This window comes from Wyeomyia smithii, chromosome 2 (genome assembly GCF_029784165.1).
Source record: "Wyeomyia smithii strain HCP4-BCI-WySm-NY-G18 chromosome 2, ASM2978416v1, whole genome shotgun sequence".
NCBI classification, from domain to species: domain Eukaryota; kingdom Metazoa; phylum Arthropoda; class Insecta; order Diptera; family Culicidae; genus Wyeomyia; species Wyeomyia smithii.
The window spans coordinates 182,600,805-182,619,534 of NC_073695.1; the positions used below are offsets into that span (position 1 = coordinate 182,600,805).

An 18,730-nucleotide genomic window follows, 5' to 3' on the forward strand; every position below is an offset into this window, starting at 1 on the left:
TCGGAGGATGCAGTGTGCGCGAGCAGACGAACAGAGCATTAAGCGCCACGCAGCATTCGGGTCTGCAAGATCCCAATGAGTACGATTAAGGCAAGCAAGAGGGCCTGCTTCGATAGGCTATGCGCGAGTGTCAATACGAATCCGTTGGTAACGCCTATAGGATCGTAATGGCCAAGACCAAAGACGCGCTTGCACCTGCGGAACGATCACCAGCGATGCTGGAGCGTATCATTGGGGGTCTCTTTCCACGTTACGGGCCTAGTCCTTGGCGTCTGGCAGTCGAGTCTCACGTGCGACGTTCCAGTATCTAAGACACAGCCCAGGGAATGGTCAGCCAACCTGCCGAACATCCAATCCGTGAGCGACGACAGCTGTGTCGAGATCGAGGAAGAGGTTAGGGTTACGATTGAGGAACTCATCGTGATCGCCAACTCCCTAAAGGTGAGCGAGGCACCGGGACCGGAAGGAATCCCTAACCTCGCAATCAGGCTAGCAAATAAAACGGTCCCCGGGCTGTTTCGGGCAGTCATGCAGAACTGCCTGGATGACTGCCTCTTCCCGGACAGGTGGAAGCAGCAGAGCTTGGTCTTACCGCCGAAAGCTGGGAAATACGCAAGGTCGAAGACTGGATGCACTTCAGTAAACTGGAGTTAGCGCACCATAAGACAGAGGTCAACCCAGCCAACAATTTGGTCCGTATATTTCAGTTGTTGTTGAGATATAAGCACCCTTGTACAATCTGATAAAGTTGTATATAACGTTCTATATGAGCTTATAAATACTAAAGTGGAGGCAATATACGTACCAAAATGGTTCGCGCAGTTAAAGATATACAACTTTTTATTCCATTTTTCACAATTCTATAACAATTACCTTTTGCATAAAATCTGAGGTATGCACAACTCTCTTTGCTACTTAGTACGATTTTCTATTGCTATAATTCAAGCATACATACAATTCCGTTTCACCCGTATTATGATTCTACCACGATGCTCTACGAACTTAAACGCAGCAGTGTGCAACCTGTACTGCGAATAAATTTTGCATTATATACAACCTAAATTTTCCAAATAATAAAAAAAACATAAAATGAGTAGCAACAATTTCATTTATATTTTTTTTTAATGAGAAGTATGCGTACCATTACATTCTTTGGTATGTTATTAATTATTGAGTTTGGATGCGGCATTTTTCTTTATTATATTTTGCAAGGCTGTGTTCAGCCTCGAACCCCCAACGTTCCGATCACTGCCCTTATTCCCTATCCTCAGAGTCATTTTACGATGCTGCATGTCAACGAATTTTATCTAGTACTGTTGAATGCCTCAAATCGTATGAACCTGTAAATCGTAAATAATGTCACTTATTGTCTTCAATGTTGACCCAAATCTATTTATAGACTCTGATGTCAATATGTAACTAAATATTGCCTCATATGCGAAGGAATAATAACATGCGATCTGCATTGACCTTCTTTTTAACTGTTAGGCGATTCAAGCAAATGCAATCAACAAAGATTAAAAATCTATCAAGGCGTTGCCCATGTTTATGTGAAACCCGACTGTATGTGCCATTTTTCTGGGTGATTTTTCTTTTAGTCAAAACTGCGCTCATGATTTATACCCAATTCTTCAAATCTTTTAGGAACTAGATTTGAAAACCAGAGTTGCTGAAAGGGACATTTTAATTTAAATTTAATTTGACATAAAAATGGTTTCAAAATAGACGATTTAAACTGTCACGAGATATTAAATTGTATAAAAATGATTATGCAATCCTCTTACAACTGTTATAGAAGTTTTCAAGGAATATGAATATCAACGTGGATCACATAAATTAGAAATCCTACAATTTTGCACTGCAATTAAGTTTAGCACTGTAGACAACTCTACTGCGATGAAACCTGATTTTTTGGGTACATTTATACGAGGAACAATATGCAGTCATAAATCACGGACTGTACGACCCATATATGATGAAAGATAACTTGAACTGGTTATAACATGAACTTTATACAATTTCGAATGAAATGATATGTTTATACGATTTTGTATTGCCATTTTTTTACGATTTCTGGTTATCTGGGAAGGTTGTGAATAACCGCAAATCAGAGCAACAGGCGGCGATCAGAGTCGGAGACTGCATCATCACCTCAAAGCGATATTTGAAGCTCTTGGGGGTTATGGTTGACGATAAGCTCACATTTAAGAGTCAAGTCAACTTGCAAGCATAGAGTTGAAGCCCTCTATTGCCGGATATTGCAGCACTATCTCGAATGATGTCGAATAGCTCAGCGGTGCATGGCAGCAAGCGTAAACTTCTTCCCAGTGTGGTTTCGTCCATACTTAGGTATGGGGGCCAAAGCGCTAGGCACTAACAGTTATCGTCGTGAACTGAAAAGTACCTACAAGCTCATGTACCTGAGGGTTGTGAATGCGTTCCATATAGTGTCATACGACGCAGTCTGCGTCCTATCCGACATGATGCCTATCAGCATAGCCTAAGGGAGGACGCAGAATGCTTCGACCAACGTGACACAAGGGGCATACGAGATACCAGAAGATCATTATCGATTATCAGATGGCAGCAGGAATGGTCCAATTCCACGAAAGGTAGATGGACGCACCGACTTATTCCGGTGGTATCCGGATCGGTCGGGAGGCGCCATGGAAAAGTAACTTCCACCAGACATAAATCCTGTTAGGTGATGGTTGCTTCAGGCAGTACCTACACAGGCTCGGGCATGCGGGGTCCCCCATGTGCTCCGAGTGCGTGGATGCGGAAGAGGCTGCTGTCTTCTTCGTGTGTCCTCGTTTCGCGCGTGCGCGGAGTGACATGATGGTAGTGAGCGATCCAGACACTACTCCGGACAACCTAGTTCAGAGGATGTGTGCCAGGGGCGGTTCGTGCTTATCAGGATGACTACCAACACGCCAGTGTTAGCTACCTGCCAGTCTCCATAGTTAGCTAATTAGCTAGGAGACTTGATAGAGCCAGGAGGTTGTATAAAGCATAAAAGCCGCTCCCCGAAGTAATACTAGGCGGTCGTTCCGGGGAGTATTATGGGCTGAAGACTGGAGGGTTTTTAGTGGGTCCAACCCCACACTACCTAAGGTTGGTCTGTCAGATGTTTGGTAGCCAATTTTCCCTATACCTGGAATAAAAAAATTAAAAAAACACACACACGCACTAACAAAAACACACACACTCTCATACGCACACACACACTTCATCCGACAATAGCTAATTGAGAAGGTGGAACGCGATCATTGGCGCGTTAACCATACTACGGCGACAAAAAAAATGCTTCGTCAACCCGAGCGTCTGTTCACCAAGATGTTGGGGCTCAGAACAGCGTCTGATCTCCATGTAAGCAGCGGCTGATCAACGTCCTGGTGTTAGCGTAGGACTCTAAATAGAAGTGACACGATGGTTCCCCGGCGAGAAAGGGGGTTGAGGAAGGTCCAACAAACCGCCCAAAAAACACCAAACGTTGTAAATATCGGCAAAGTAAATATGGATCGGAACAATCGCGCAGACGACGAAATAAGGACGCCCACCGCGACCAAACATCGGGCAACTACGGGACGCCGAAGCAGCATTACCAACGCAAGAGCAACTTGGCGCAGCTACATGGGTACATTGTGCCCCATCTACAAAAAGGATGACAAGTTGTATTGCTTCAACTACCGTGCAATTACACTGCTGAGCGCCAATTTGAAGGTACTCTCTCAAATTCTATGCCGTCGACTATTACCGTTTGCGAGGGAGTTCGTGGGTCAATACCAAGCGAGATTGATGGGTGCCTGCGCCACCACGGACCAAGTACACCATTTGTTTATCGACTTTAAATCAGCGTACGAAACAATCGATCGAGATCAGCTATGGCAGATGCACGATTACGGTTTCCCAGATATACGAACACGGTTTGACAAGTCAACACTGAATCGGGTGATGTTGGAGTTTCAGGGACACTCTCAGATCTCTTCGAATCTCAACGAGGGTCACGGAATAGTGATGTATTATCGTGCTCATTATTTAAAATCGCTTTTGAAGGTGTAATAATAAGTCCTTGATTTACAAACATATTTCCACACCAGAATTTTTTTGCGCTTTTTGAGGTGTTGAAACATCAGAATTTTTATGTCAGATAAAATTATTACTAACTCTCGACAAATATCATTATTATGCTCAATTGTCAGTCAATAAATTAGTTGTACCTAAGTTGTAATCTTTTTTCTTGTCAAATAATTTAAAATCCACACAAATGATTAGCTTAAATTACGAAAGTAAACAAACTTTTATTATTTTTTTAACCAAAATATTTACGTCTCTTTTGTACTGTTGTTTACCTTTTTGTTTATGCTACTCGTGTAGAGTAGGACTTGCTTAAATTATTGGCAGCAATCAAACCTGAAGTCGGGTGGAACGAGATAAGTCTTAAAAAACACTTTATACGTAACAAGTTTTTTTTGACATAAGTACACCCAAATTAATGTGTAAGTCTATCAATCTTACTTTCAACATTTTAAAATTGAATATGAGATACGATTTATATTCAAAAACCATATATCGTCTAACATCCGCAGATGGTGAATCGGTTTGCATAGTCTGCAGCTTGACTGTATCGTAAAATTTATATATTAAACCAAATAGCTACTGCCAATAAATTCATCGGCAACTGGCAACCGCCGCGACAACGGAATCTGCCACCCAGTGCGCGTGATTTTCGATTTTATTGATATCCTGCGGTCTCCGTGGGCTAGAGTGTACCGCGGCACATTGCTCATTCGACGCTACGGAAATGGATTACCCACCCATCCGGCGATGGCGCGAGCGCCTGACGGCGGATGCGGTTCATTATTATTCACCGCACATTACGCACCTATCCTGATGGTCTGCAGGATAATGATAAATCGATTCTTGCTATTGTTACACCAGAGCCAGAGCTTTAAGCGGTGAATTAATATTGCATGCGAATTTTGGTATGTGCGTCCCAATAAAACGCTAACGAGTGCAATTATGCAAAACGTGCCATTGTTTGTATTCATCGGCTTTCAGCATATTAATCATGTTTAGAATAATGATATATATTGAAAATTCACCTACCACCTTTGTAGATTTGAAATAGTTGAAATGTTGTCAGCTATGCAATACCTATAAGAAATTTTGCCGTACGCCCTTTCTGATCTGATGCATTTCTTTTTCCCATGCATGCAGTCATGACTATCTACCGGAGAATCATTAGAGATGATCAAATAAATCCCATAGTGGAAGGTGCGTCACCTAGCTTGTAGTAGCTGAAGCAGTCAATTCATTTCTTATTTCTAATAAGAGCTGTAAAATATGTGCATCCCTTTTCGAGGGATGATCAAAACTCCCAATCTAAATTCATTTTTTTTTGTATTGAACCAAAAGATTTCTTTCACTGGTTTCGATATTAATTTTGTCCTTACATTTGGTTCAACTAAAACAATTTTAGCAATAAAGTCTTTCATCTAACTAGAATAAACTTCAAAATATGTACTCCATGTAAGTGTAGTCCAGTTGTTTACAAATAATTATTCAATTTGATGGCAATGCTTACGCAATTCGCAAAACAAAATATTTTAATTACTCACTAACACTGACATATTTTTTAAGATATGTCTCAAGTTTCTTGAAATGTATTAAAAAGAATTATATCTTTGAAAAAATTATTTCAGTTCACGAACAAAAATAACATGGTAACATAATTCTCACAGTAGAATAACTCCAATGACGACGTCGAGGAACATTCCTCGTAAACCTTCACATCAATAAAACTACCAACCAGTCTCGTCAATCACGTGTCTTTTTTGTGCTATATGCTCGGCCCGTCATAGGAAATGTATCAATTTTTTTCCAGGATCACACCCCAATTTCTTCAAACATGTCATAATTGTAACAAAGTCAGCACCGGCAGCGCATCGTAAAATCGTGCAAAGTTGCATCCCAAAGATCGCACCCGTCATTCAGTCTGAAACTAACTATGACGGAAGGGAAAAAACGGGATGCTTGTCATCCAGACTGACACGTAAACTCGCCTGGGAGCGCACTATATTCAAATCAAATCACCTTTCCCGCTATTACTTTCTCGCTGGATGCTATCATAAGAGGACAGAAAGAAACTACGGTCCCGGGACTGGCCCAGAGACGAGCAATCCTGAACGAAAACATCTCATCAGCTGGCTCTAAGAGCCGATGCAAGAAACTTCTAGGGGTAGTTTTTTATTATAAACTAGCTAATAAAAAGTGTTTTTTCCATCGCCAGCGAACTTCGAATGTAAGTACGGGTTCATGTTGTCTTTCGGAAAAGATTTGGTGAGCTTCCATCATAGTTCGCACATGTAGGTGTGCTTTTCGAAGGTTGCGTGAATCTCGTTTGATTTCTACCTCTTTTCTTACTTCAAATTTTCTTTTTCAATATGAACACACTTCTGAATAAAATATGAGCAAGCAGATGCGTGCGTACGTATGTGAGTAAATCAAATATAGTATTATTCTATAACTGCTACCATCGTGTTTAGAAAAGCGAGCCATAAGCTGCCAGCAGATAGCCCTCGGCAGCTTATGAGCGACAGAAGAATACCCGTGTACGAAAAGAAGGACGAGGTTGCCCAAAAATTAAATTTCATACCAAATCATCAGATTTCAGGTATACAGCGGTATAGGGAAATGAAAGGTGGCAAGACTGGCTGCCGGCGCAAAAGGCAACATGCAGACTATGGCAATGGAAGAGCGAGGCATGCGACACATACTTTCGATCGAGCAGGGTAAGCAGGAAGGGTACAAGAGGAAAACTCTTCCTGATTTGGAACTCTTCAAAAGAAGGACCCGGGCTGCGAAAAAATTTCCTTCGCACCAGTCGGTGATTTGCTGCCAGACGATTAACACAAAAGTGCCTGTGTGCAACTGAATTGGAACAGAGACAGTTTTCTGAAAGACCGAATATTCTCGAGTACAGTCGGTTAAACTTAAACGAGTGCTGGTAATTTTTTTTTTTATTTTGTGGATCAAAGAAACCAGTGATAGTTAATGAAACAAAACAGTTTTAGTAACACTGGAACGGAATATATTGCCCAAATTTAGCATTGATAAAGTTATATTGTTTCATTCATATCAGATGATACGAGCGCAACAATCAGCCCAAAGTATATAGGAATGTACACCGAATTCGGCATTCAAATTGCTAGTTATTTCCATACTATTCACATATTGTGTCCCAAAAATCAGTGGTGAGTATCGATGGTCATTTGAGTTATTGATCCATTTATTCGTTTGTACATTTGTTCATTTGTTCATTTGTTCATTTGTTCATTTGTTCATTTGTTCATTTGTTCATTTGTTCATTTGTTCATTTGTTCATTTGTTCATTTGTTCATTTGTTCATTTGGTCATTTGCTCATTTGTTCATTTGTTAATTGGTTCATTTGTTCATTTGCTCATTTGTTCATTTGTTCATTTGTTCATTTGTTCATTTGTTCATTTGTTCATTGTTCGTTTGTTGTTCATTTTGTACGTTATATCAAAATTTATCTGTACCGAATAGAAAAAACAGCAATCAAATGAAAATGTATCAGAATCGACCTATACCAAAGGAAAGACGCGTAAATTTTCAAAGCTGTAATCAGTCAACTAACTTTATTTCGCTGTTTTTAAACAACTTACTTATTACTGCCCGTCCTTTGTAAATAAGTCATCGATTCATAACACAATTTATCACTCGCATAAACCAACGACGGCCGTACGCTTCCGCCAGCCTGTCGGAAATAATCCTACTTTATTGCCATATACCCCGCAGGGGCCACATTTTACTCACCATTGCTCCTTCCCGATAGTAATCTAAGCTTCGAACAATCGCCGCAAATAACGAGTGACAGCCCAAATAACTAGACATGCGAGAACGAACAACCACGATCAAAACGCCTCGACCGGTTATCGCACCATCAACCAAACCCCTTTGATCGAATGACAACAAATTCCCAAACTTTCCTCATCCCACGTGGTGCTGACCAGACCAGTGACTCGCCACTACAACGAGTTTCCTATCACCGTTTTCCGCACACACAGGGGTTAAACGGCTGGGCTGTGATTTTCTGTCCGCCGAAAAAGGCTAACTGGTGTTGCGTGTCCGCCGTTGTTGTTGGCACGAGCTATCTCTTATCTACAGCTACGAATCGTCACACGCGGTATGAAACTGGGTGGTCGCAGTCGAGCTCACGTTTACCAAACACACCAAGAAACTGGTCTGGCTGGGTGATTAGGCAGGATTTCCAAAATATCCTAGTTTACCACCCCGCACGTGAATATGACTGGCCTTCTGTGGGTCTAATTATTTCGATGATGGTCCTTAATGCCACTCATTTGATTAGATTAAATCATGCCAAATCCTTTAATTGATAGTACCAGGTTTGGTATAAACCGTTGAATAGAACTGCAAACAGCCATACGTTTTACTACCTGCAAACTGGACTGGATTGAACGAGTCTTTCGGGACTCGTTTGAAGTGTTTTTCGTTGAATTACACTATTAAACATAAAAACATTCACAGCAGTACTACACAAGTAGATTATCCTACTTACACTTTACGCTTGTAATCCATCGAGGCACGGTAGTTATAAGAGGTTTTCTTTTATCCACATGCTACAGTTTACTTCAACTCCATTTGCATTGAGTGGTACCAACATTATTTAAAAACTAACGTTTAGTTTCGTTAAATACTTTGCGAACCTGGATCTGTTCTTTTTTTCATTTGCTAAAGATTTTGTCTTGTTCTTTTCGTGAAAAAAAAACCTGCCAGTTGGTGTTCTGGTTCATGCGAAATAATCCTCCCGATAACTAGCAAAAATCCCCCCTTCAAAGGCACTTGTGCCTGCCAGTGCGTATACATTTACTGCAGCATTCTAGTGTTAATACCTCTTTAGAATGTTCGGACACACATTGTGATGCTGCTGGTTTGAAAAGATTATATCCGAAATTCAACAAAAAGGCTGATTTTTAGGTTCGTTTTGTTGTATATAATATATTTCTGGTAATGGTTAAACAACTAGGTTTAGACTGTTCCGAAAATTATAAATACACTTTCATTCATAAATTGAACAAAAAATATACAGGAAATTTTTGATCATTAAACTCTCAAGTATGCGAAATTAATAAAAATGTTTTCTTTCCAATTTCAATCCAATTTGTATTATTTTTGGTAGAGTACACAAGCTCTCTAATTCTATTCTCAACACCACCCACATTGCCTTCGGCGACCATTTTCACAACTTTCGGCCCATCTTTCCTGAATTTTTAAACATTTCAGGGCAGTTTGGTGAATTCATCTCCTTTAACCCTCTCCCGCTCACAAGGTTTATCATTAAAATTTATAGCTTCACGAGAAAATTCAAGCTGAACACTTTGTAGACTAACTAAAATGACTGTCAACTGTAGTATTTTGAAGAAAATACCCAGTGATACTTTGAGGCAGCATATAAAAGTTTATGGAACAATCGTAAGCACAACAAACTATTTTATGTCAAGATATGATGATTATAATTCTTGGTACTTTAGAGACACCATGAGCGGGAAAGAGTTAATACATATGAGACATTGTAAGATTTATACCACTCTGGTGCATCCCTAGAGTAATGACAGCAAGCAAGATCGGAATTTTATACGATTGTAATGCTGGTAGGGTAGATGCTCCAGTAATGGAGGGTCTAAGCACCAGTGTTTTTTAAAAATGAGAATATAAATATTCATATCGCAAATATCCAACCTATTTTACTTTGGTGCGATAGAAAATATCATAAACTGTCATGTACAATTACAGTTTGTATATGTTTGTAACAATTATGTTTGAAAAATGAATAATTGTAAACCAATCTTATGTTCCAGTTATATAGGCAATGTTCCTATAAAAGTGGAAAATGTGCCAGTAATAGTGGTAGTTGACTTTTTTCATAGGTAGCATTCAAACCTCTTCCTTTACCGCGCGCAATCATCTAGCATGAGCTGTGATAATAATTCGATTTGAGTATAATGGTAAAAATGTTGCGAGAAAAAAAACTACTTCCTTTGCTTCAGATGATTCTTCGCAATGCTAGAAAGATCTTTTCGGTAGTTTTAACCCAATTCTATTTTTGATCTTTGTGTCAGCTCAATTTTGTTCTTCAAACCAAGGGACACTTAGGAGCGCTTGTATGAATCAAAAAATTTCGATTTCGAACGTTATAATGAAAATATAAATTAAAAGCAAACAAATCATGCAACAAATGTTTAAACAGTCCAAATCGGAGAAAATCAGCAGTAAATAATCACTGTACTGTATCAGCGCTTGGAAAGTTTCAAAGCTCTAATATGCTCAAGTTTATCCTTCTGCATCTCATCAGCTTTCAGATGTTTCATTTTACTTTTAAATTCTCTCTCCTTTTTTCTCTGTTATATTTCGTTGCGGTTCTGCCTACGTAGCTCCACTTTCTGCTTCTTCATTTTTTCTCGCTCGGCTGCTTTTCTCGATTTTGTAACTTCAGTTTGCTCTTTATCTTCCTTCTTCAGCTTTCTCGATCTTCTCCATAGAAGCTTTTTCCTTATCTTGCACCAATTGTCGAATTTCATTTAGCCGCTCTTCTGCTGTCAGAATTGGGGAAAATTTCCGAGTGTAGTTTCGATGCGATTCTTGAAAGGGTGTGGCCTATCGCTGGCCAAGAGAAATTGCTTTGCTATGAACAGAAGAATCTGTTCAGTAACTCGAAATCCCTTGGGCTCAAAATCATGCAACAAGGCAGTGATTTCCTGTTCTTCTTTCGACAGGAGAATTGTTGGTGGACCTTTGGTTGTTTTATCACTTCTCCTGCCATTTAGACGAAAACGGATCGTCGAGTCACGTATTCCGTAGTGCCTAGAAGCACCGTGAATCGTTCTTTCGCCGCTTTTGATGTTTTCTAGGCACTGGCAGAAGGTTTCTACGGTGTATGAACGAGATACCCGGTTTCGTTTTTTCTTTTGCTGCTGCATTCTGAAAAATGCATGACTGGTAACCACTGGTGTAAAGTGAAATACAAACTTACCTAAGATATCAAAATGTAAGAATAACGGTAAATGGACTGTATTGTGTGAACCAGAGTCAGATTTACACACGAAAGTAGTTTGCGCACCAAAGTTTGTTTACATCTGCTGAGTTAACACCTAACCCCAAATGTTGGCGGAAGCACTACCACTATTACTGGAACAAAGGTACTGAAATTGTTCCTATAGTGTAGTTTCAATTTATTCAGTATTTTGATGATTTGGTGATTTTCTCGATTGATGATGGTAATGATGATTATTATGGTAATTATTATGGTAAGGAAACTAGTTAAGAACAGTTCTACAAAGACTGTTGCCACAGAAACTATTTTTACATTGATATTTCAAGCTGCGAAATTTCACTGTTGCGTTACAAATTTCGAAAGAAACTTGCTGTTTTTTTTCACTCTTGAATAAATTAATAAATACAAAGTGTTTTAATAAGATTTCAAACCAACATAGTTCACCAAATCGCAGACATATTTCCACAGAATCAATAAAAACTATCTGATAATACATAATTATCCCGAAAAATGCCTTAATAACGCTAAATGCTGGTATACCACTATCACTGGTACACCCACTATTACTGGCTCATCTACCCTAACAACTTTTTTGCAAACACCCTTTCACGTAGATACTGCCATTTATTGACTCAGTCGTAATGAATGAACGAGGCATTTTGCCACACTCGCAGATAGCTTACTACACCATAACCTCCTTGACAAATTTTTCGTTGTAAATTACTTTCACTGAATTGGGAACTTTCATTGCCTTCGGTGTGGAATAAAATTGCGGCATTGGTATAATAATCTTTCAATATAATTTTGTGCAGGTTTTGTCATTCATTATAACACACCCCCTATTTCTTGGGTAGAAGTTTGTCATAAAGCTTCCTAGCTCAGGTTTCCCAGATTCAGTTTGGCTGCTTCTGCTTCCGGAGAGTCTTATGCCCGTCCTTTCCTTGGCACGCATAACATTTTGGTCGAAAAAAAGGCCACGCATTTCCCAACTTCCGCGCAAAACGTTAGAGAAAATAACAGCATCTGTTTCATTTGGAAGTAAACAACAGAACACAGCCAAAGGTCGGCAAAATACTGCACGTTTTTTGAAAGGCCGGTTAATCATTAGCGTATTTATAATTTTCGGAACAGTCTGTAGTTCTGCCAAAATATCTATAACACAGCATTATACGACAATTCGAGACCCGAAGGTTCGATCAAATTTTTTACTAAACAGATTTGTAAGTAAACATTATATTAAAATATACAACATTGTCTACTTTTGATTGACGAAATAAATAAATAACTAAGGTTACCTAAATGCAAAAGTTTTTGCATTTTTTCGACGTACAAATAATTACCATTGGCCTTTATATGCAACTCTTTGTCATATAAATGATTGCAATCTATGTACAACAGTGTTTACCGTAAAAATCAGAAGTAACATCCATCATAGTTTGATTCTCGCCTTCACAGATAATGCCTCATTAAAAAACCAAAATCTTTATTCTTCGCAGTGGCGTAGAATGACTCGGTGACACCCGAGGCGGAAAGTTTAAGTGTCACCCCCAGACCCCTCGGTGTCATCAAATGGAGAAAATGTAAAAATTTTAGTACATAGTTTCAGTAGGTGTTACCTCTTAAATGACACGCATGATAATTAATAATTATTTTCGCGGATGCCACTCTTCTGAAGGTAAACGCATGAAAATATTATGGGTCGGTAGCGAGCAGGTGTACAACGCAACTCACCAGATTATACTAAGGGTATGGGCTGGGGAAACTACCTACGAACTGATTAGAAGGACTCATTTGTCTTATCTACGGAGTGAACATAAACTCGGCTGTGGCAACTACCGAGGCATAACCCTCCTCAATACCGCAACGTGACGATCATACTTACCTTATGAAACAGTCCCAAACCTTAGTGTTGCCTTTGCTGTACGTAAGAGTCGTCTCCATTCCACTTGGTCCAAGGCTGTAGCTCGCCAGCTCTGCAGTTCGCGTATGGTCCGAAGGTCGTCTTCCACCTGACCCATCCACCTTGCTCACTGTGCACCTCTCCATCTCGTCCCTATCGGATTGATCTTAACAACCAACATTACCGGGATGTCGTCTAGCATTCTTCCGGAATGCTCAACCCACCGCAACCTGCTAATCTTAGCGGAGTGGACGATAGATGGTTTCCCAAGCACCTCAAGCAGTTCGTGGCTCATTCACCTTCTCAACGATCAACGAATACCTTTAATACCTTTACCTCAAAGACCGCAAAAGCGCGTTGGTCCTCCACAAACACAGTCCATGTCTCATGGCCATAGAGGTCTGATCAGTGTCCTGTAGATGGTCAACTTGGTGCGGCGGCAATTCTACTCGATCGGAGCGTCTTCCGGAGACCAAAGTATACGCGATTTCCTGGCAAAATGTACTGATGATTTTCTCTGCTACCTAGGTACACGAACTCGTCGTCTTCCTCGATTTCATCACCACCGACTTGAACTCGGGGTGAAAGGTTAACACTGTCTTCTCGTGAACCGCTTCCATGCATTTCATCTTCGATGCATTGATGGAGTCTTCACATGTTCACAAAGATTCGAGCCAGAATGTCGGTATCGTCAATTAAACCGAGTTTTGCACGGCATTTTTGCATAACCTGCCAAACTGCGAATATCTGATCCGGGGTGCCGCGGGCACCCATGAATCCCGTCTGGTAGTGCCCGACGAACTACATCGCAAATGGTGATAGTCGACAACAGAGTATTTCGGAGAGTACCTTAGAGACGGCGGTGACCGGTAATTGCAGCACTCCAGTTTGTCGCCCTTTTTACAGATGGGTCACACAATACCCTACATCCACTCCTCCGGTACTCGTTCTTTCCAACAAACCTTGGTAATTACACGGTTCTAAACAATATTTCTCCACCGTATTTCAGCTGCTCCCTGGGAAGTTGGTCCATTCCAGCAGCTTTATTGTTTTCAGCCAACCAATCTCCTTCTCCACATCCAGGATATCAAGGACTGGAATCTGGTTTTCTTCAGCTCGTTCAACAAGATTAATTGCCATACCGTCCTCGCACTCAACTACATCGTACTTCAAATGGCCATCGAAGTGCTGCTTTCACCTTTGGATCACCTCACACTCGTCCTTAAGGGGGTTTCTGTCCAAGCTTCTGCACCTTTGCGGGAACTCCACTCATAAGGTTTTGTACAACATATTTTCCTGTACGGAAACCCACATTTTCTTCATGTCCTCCTCAGATTGGACCTCTTCGGGATGCTTTCGTAGTGCTTCCCTAACAATACCCATGTATTTTTCGACAGGCCTTGGTACCGGTGCGTAGGGCGGGGGAGGGTCATGTCCTTGGGTACGGAAGTGACCCCGTTGGCTTCGTACTTCGTACACCAAGCTATATCCAGCCAGAATATCGTAGATCCCTCGTGTTGCTTCAACAAAGGAAGCAGACGCTTCTGTAGACACTCCTTGAGGTAGATCTCCTCGTTTGCAGCCTCCCTAGTCCCGAACGGCGCACTCCTTTCTCCACATGAACAGATCGCATGCCAAATCAGTTATTTCTTGACCAACGTTGAAAGTTTCTGCCTTCCTTATTCCTCCGGAACATCTAACTTGTGCTGGGCAGTAAAAAATAGTAGGTCCCGAAGCTGCCGGAAGCCCGTCTTGACGTAAGTCTCATCATCCATGATGAGACAATGAGACATCTTCAGCATCTGGGTTTGCAGTTTCCGGGTCCGTGACTTTTCCACCGTATTTTGCCGTTCGTCATGATTTGGAGCATTTTGTACGTAGGCAGTCCCTCCCGGTTGTTGGCTCTTTAAACGAAAGAATTCGACAGATTCAACTTTTTGGCCGTATTCCTGATCGAAGCATTGAAATTCCTCGTGAACGCTTTCACAACACGCTAGTGATCCTGAGCACTAATAGAACATACATTCTAACCTGACAGCGTTTCTCCTTCCGGTCAACGCTCACAGTTTGGTAGAAACGATTAATCGCACGACTCGCCTTTGACTGCATGATTCGGAGTTGTTTTCCAGATGCTCGCGCAAAATCAATTCGTTCGTTTTCGAGTGATGGCATTTTGTCCAATTTTCGAAAGACTGACAGCGATAAAAATACAGTGTAAATAATACACTCCAAACTACTTCTATCCAAATTTTTAAGACAAAATACCCAATGGATAATTTTCTCAGTGTTTTTTCTCGTGATGCAATTTGATGTGGGACACTTTATGCCTTGGAACGTGCCATCAAAGAGTAGGAGTGCAGAGGAGTGGGACCATCATCACGTAATTTCACACACCATCGATATCATCTGTGTTAATCGTAGAGCTTTTAAAGAGGCTTTTCAGAAAATAAATTGCGAGAATTTGATTTACCATAAACACTGTTAACACGAAGTCCCAAAGCGTGGTAATCCTACCGGTGGTGCTGCAGTGATGCCGAATGGGGATACTTTCGAAGCGGTTGATAAATTTTTTCATCTTGGTACATTTATAACGTGTGATAAAGAGGTGAAGTTAGGTTAGGAGTCGGATTGTGGTAGCGAACAAGGCCTATTACGGTCCGAACTGCATAGCCAGCTTAGGTTCCGCAGCCTATAGTTTCGCGTGAAATTTGCGCTCTACAAGACACTGATCCTCCTGATGGCGTTCCACGGACATGAATTGTAGACCTGGAAGGATTCATGTACGCTTGGTGTCTGCTAACATAGAAACCTGCGATCAATACTCGGTAGCAACCAAGAAAATAGGGTGTGGCACAGGAGTGTGAATCACGAGCTGTACGAAGTATACAAGCATGCTGATGTTGTCAAGCTGATGAAATACGGCAGGTTACAGCGAGCTGGCCACGTAGCATGTATGACAAATACGCTGGAAAACATAGATTTTGACCCGAAGCTCAGTAGAGACCCGGATAGAGACCGATGACTTTAAGAAATTCTGGATTCGGCATTAAAGCACAGTAAGCACCCAATGAGAAGCGAACAGCGATGGAAACGAAAAAATATGATTTAATTGTCGTTTTATCCTAAACTGTACAACTCACGATCTGTACAAGTTACGACTAGACTTAATTTCTCTCAACCCATAATTGGTTTCTCGGAGAAAACAGTTACATTAGACTACTTTACCTTAGCAGCGAGTTGCCCGCGTCGCTCGTAATGTTTTTTTTTTACTTTTTATATGGTGTTCTTTTGGAATCTTCGTTATCCTCTGCACACTGGCAATAATGGAAACGTATCGTAGGTTTGGTTTATATGTTTTCAAAAATCGCCACGAGTGTTTTTTTTTTCATTGCTGCAAACCGATTTCATCGACCCCAATCAACGAACGTATCCAACAACGCTCGTAAACGTTTGCAGTCATCAACAGACTGAACAACTAACTATGATTTTAAATAATCGGCATACACAAATTTCGCTGTCGACTCCAAGCGGCAAGACGATGCCATTAAATAATAATAATAAAAACAGCAAAGGTCCTAAATTGCTGCCTCGAGGAAAACTGGAAGCAGCAGGAATTAATCTGCTCACGAAGAACTCTATCGTACAAATATGAACTGAGCCATTCCGTGAATTATCGAGAAGCGCCAAATCGTGCAAATTTTCGTGAAAGTATTCAATTGTAAATACGGTCAAATGCTATTTTCAAACCAGAGTATACAACAACAACTTGCGCCTTCTGCTCCAAAGAAATAAGAAATGCAGATTGAAATGAACTCCTGTAGATTTGTGCAATTGGATCGACCAGGCATAAACCATCTTGGTCGGAGGAAAAAGAGCGCTTTGCCTATGCAAAAATAAAGTTGCTTACTGACTTGCTTACAGCCTACTAACTTTGATTACGGTCTCAACTTTTGAAAACAGGAAACATACATATGTTTTACGTTAAAAATGGAGTCGCGATATTTTTTATTGTCTTCATTGCACAGAGATTAGTTTTTTTGATTTTCAAGCGTTTTCGAGAGAAAGTATTTTTCAAAACCTTTGTATAAGTTGACTAAAGTCTACCACGGAGTCGTCTTCAACATGCAAATTTGCTGCAACATACAAGTTTGCTAAGAAACCTGTTCATGCATAACGGGCCAGAACTCGTTGCGCCTAACTCAATAGTACGCCACTTTCAAATCTGCAAATTTACTTAACTAAACTAGTTAATGATTTCACGCAAAGTGATTGTTTAGTCCGTTTGAGAACATCGCCTGAAAACAATGATAATTCAAAGCAGGGTGTAATCTCTTCACACAGTTTTTTCTGGCACTAGTTTTTAAATAAAATAATAATCGATGTAACGGAAAACGTTTTTCAAACACTAACCAAAAGGTGTTCTTAATGAATTAGAATTCATATCGAAAACCAAATAACGTGTATTACTCCTTTTGAATTATTTGCATTCCTTATACACGAAAAAAAATCATATCGTTAGTAAACGTGCATAAATATTGGGTGCAATGTTTTTTTAAATCAAAGGGCACATTCGCTTACACGCTTATTCAGGGTCTCCTACGAAAGGCAGAAAATCGAAAGGCAGAATCACGAAAGGCAGACTCACGAAAAGCAGAATTACGAAAGGCATAATATTTCATAAGGCTGAATAACGAATGGCAGAATCGCAAAGAGCACGAATGGCAGAATCAAAGAATGGTCTATTTTCTTTTAAACAACACACACTCGCGGCCTTTGGCCGACTCTATTGTCCAAGTGTATGCTGTCCTTACTCGCTACCGCTCGTTCGGACTTAACTAAGGGAAAGAAAACCTGTTTGAATAATCCTAGAAAACCAATAGATCAGTTGTTTGTATGCGAGAGGCCGCCGGCTCGGACCGCGGAAACCACGGCGGCTTTGTGCCGCCTCGATTCCTTGCCCTCGATTATGCGTCTTCGCCGCATGAATTGTTTTATGTTAATTATAACCAACAAGCCGTTGAAACTAGTGTAAGTTATACCTAACATCGAAAGATTACTCTCCGCGATGCCATGAGAGTCTTGAGGAGCTGAGCCAAACCAGTTTGCGCGTTTCGGATCTTATAATTAGGCTTGAATTGCACCCCCTATCAAAACTGATCATTGCTGTGTGACTAGTTATTATGTCTGGTTACCAAATAATATCAAATAATAAATGTAGAGTAGCAGCTTTGATACCGTGACCAGGATTCGCACCAATTTGCCATCACGCACTTGGCTATCGTGAGTCAGGTTCTGCTATCAGTGATTCTGCCTTTTGTGCCCTTCGAAATTCTGCCTTTTGAAATATTCTGCCTTGTGTGCACGGTCATAGAGTTCTGCCTTTCATGATTCTGCCTTACGTGCTTCTGCCTTTCGTGATTCTTCCTTCTGTGGCGAACCCCTTATTCATGCATCGGTTGAAACCGATCCCATTTATGGCAAAGGAAATGTGCAATAAAATGCAATTTAAGCACCAAAAGGTTGGTGATTTCATCATATTTGCTAAAGTATCCTAACCTCCTTTCATTTAGATGACTGCTTGCCGCTTTCGTGGAAGGCACAAAAGGTCCCACATGAGAAGGGTTTCGCAACGGATCATGATCTATTTCCCATGCGTGAATAATTGAGTGAGTATTCACATTTATTTCTTACTTCCCTTGCTGTGACTGCTGGAGAAAACCGTTCTGTCTTAGGA

General features: G+C 40.6%; 1 protein-coding gene and 1 long non-coding RNA gene across 2 annotated transcripts in view; both read left to right on the top strand.

Annotated features, from left to right (window-relative positions):
• LOC129720246 (uncharacterized) overlaps positions 1-18,730 on the top strand; it is a 135,936-nt gene that overhangs the window by 95,353 nt on the left and 21,853 nt on the right. The gene's annotated exons all lie outside the window — the stretch shown is intronic.
• LOC129723358 (uncharacterized) lies at positions 6,893-18,653 on the top strand. The gene is made up of 3 exons (XR_008727750.1): positions 6,893-7,009; positions 7,145-7,256; positions 18,567-18,653. It is a non-coding gene; the product is annotated as an uncharacterized LOC129723358 (long non-coding RNA).